Source organism: Bison bison, unplaced genomic scaffold, assembly GCF_000754665.1.
Source record: "Bison bison bison isolate TAMUID 2011002044 unplaced genomic scaffold, Bison_UMD1.0 scf7180017848364, whole genome shotgun sequence".
Lineage (NCBI taxonomy): Eukaryota > Metazoa > Chordata > Mammalia > Artiodactyla > Bovidae > Bison > Bison bison.
In genome coordinates this window covers 3,990-6,320 of record NW_011478937.1, presented here as the reverse complement: position 1 = coordinate 6,320, position 2,331 = coordinate 3,990, and the positions used below count along the sequence as shown (strand labels likewise).

General features: G+C 41.7%; 1 pseudogene; it reads left to right on the top strand.

Annotated features, from left to right (window-relative positions):
• Positions 1-3: 3 nt before the first annotated feature.
• On the top strand, positions 4-765 carry LOC104992243 (annotated as a pseudogene).
• The last annotated feature ends 1,566 nt before the right edge of the window (positions 766-2,331 follow it).

Here is a 2,331-nt window from a genome sequence, read left to right as displayed (position 1 = left end):
GCTGTATCCATCACCAAGCACTGTGAGAAAGGAAGCAGCACCTGGAAGGGGAGAGAAGTTGTCATTGTGGACACACCTGGCCTCTTTGACACGGAGGTCTCAGATGCTGAGACTCTCAAGGAGATTACCTGCTGCATGGTGCTGACCTCCCTGGGGCCTCACGCTCTGCTCCTGGTCATCCCACTGGGCTGTAACACTCTGGAAGACCAGAAAGCAACAGAGAAGATCCTGACGATGTTTGGAGAGAGAGCTAGGGAACACATGATTGTCTTATTCACCTGAAAAGATGACTTAGGCGACATGGATTTCTGTGATTACTTAAAGCAAGCTCCTACAGCCATCCGAGAGCTGATTCGTGAATTCAGAGATCGCTACTGTGTTTTCAACAACAAGGCCACAGGAGCTGAGCAGGAGAACCAGAGGGAGCAGCTGCTGGCCCTGGTCCAGGATGTGGTGGACAAGTGCAATGGTAGATACTACACGAATAACCTGTATCAGAAGACCAAGGAGGAGATTCAGAAACAAATCCAAGTGTTACAAGAAAACTACAGAGAAGAGCTCAAGAGAGCAAAAACTCAGATAAAACAGGACTTAAAAGAGGAAATCGGAAAGCTGAAGGGTAAACTAGAACAGCAAAAGTGGAAGGTGGAAATGGAAAGGCAATTGGCAGAAATGGAGGCTCACTGGGTTTCAAGGCAGCAAACAGCCAGGGATGATGTTTTGAGTCAGAATAAGATACTTGAAATCAGCTTCATCTTGTTACAGGTTTTTTTCCTTTGTCTTCTATCTGTTTAAGGATTAAACTTCATGAAAATCTATCTATATTCCCTGCATATTTTGGGGTAGTTCTCCCCCATGCAACTCAGAGCATTCTCCTTTTTCTCTGAGACTCTCAGGGCTAAGGAGAGTAAGTTCACTACTGATAATTGGTATATGTTTGATTGATTTAACAGGAAAGGGATAAATTCTCAACTTGTGAAACTCCAGAGCAGAAAGTATTGATGCTCCCTATTTGTGAATCCTTTCTCAGAGACACCTAGATGGGGAATGTAGGAGACCCAAGAAGATGACCTGGAGCTTTTCCTCTTTATCCCTAGAAAAGATATCTCTGCTAGATTCTTTCTAGATTGGTGGGTGATCTTCCCCTACAGCTTTTTCTCACTTATTTTGTCTTTAGACAGCACTGATCATCTTACCCTTATAGTTTATTAGAAAGATCAATTATTTCCATTAGTTAAGCTTACAGAAGGAGATACTGATAGAAATATTTCTGGATGAATGGAAATTTGTTCACTTATAATTTTACTGAAGGCCTCAAATTGTTCCTTATCAACTGACCATTATGAACAAAGAGTTCCCTGGCAAATAGATCTTTCAGAACTCAACTACCTGAAATGCCAAAAGGTGCAAAAGATATTTAACAGATAAGATAATAATGCTTGGTGTATTCAGTATATCTGTAGGATATCTTTGACCAACAACAACCAGTTTGCTGAATAACCAATTCTCTCTCTCCTTTTCCTGTGAAATTAACAGCTGCTCTATGCAGATGAATTGTTTGCTTATTGTTATTTTAATAAAACTTTTCTGTTCTCTCATATTTGTGCAAATTGGAATCTGTTTCCCCCCCCCCCCCTTGGAAAGCACCATCACTCCTTCTAAGAACACAGGGATGAACTTCAGTTTTTTGTAAAAGTTCAAGATGATTTTTGTATACACTTGGTCCACCCTCTAGACATCTCCCCTCCCCTTTTTCCCCCAGAAGGTTTGAGCCACATTCTCAACCCCTCTGTCAGTCGAAGTCTACATTCTCCTTGGATTCATTGTTATGTACTGGTAGAAATTATGTGTAACCAAGGTTTCTGAGACCTTTATGTCTTTCCTGCTGCAAATTTTTTTTTTAAATCTATGGATAAAATAGAGACATCCCTGTCCATTTTCTGCTCTTCCAATGGGTCCTTTTCACCTAGTAATGTGTAGGCTTTCCCCAAGCACATTCCCATGTTCTTCCAATATGGTCTGGAGGTCACATGTGACCTATGCCAACTCTCCTTGCTTAGTCATCTTAAAATCATCTTCTCCAGGCCCTAACCCATTCTATCCAAAAGACAATATACGCTCTGCCCTGATTTCCCCCAAACACACAGGGCTGTACCTTTAACACAGCTGCTATCTATTTATAGCTGACTCACTTTGCTGTGCAGTAGAAACTAACATACTATTGTAAAGAAACTATCGCTGTTGTTCAGTCGCTAAAGTGAAATGAAGTCACTCAGTCATGTCCAACTCTTTTCAACCCCGTGGACTGTAGCCTACCACACTCCTCTGTCC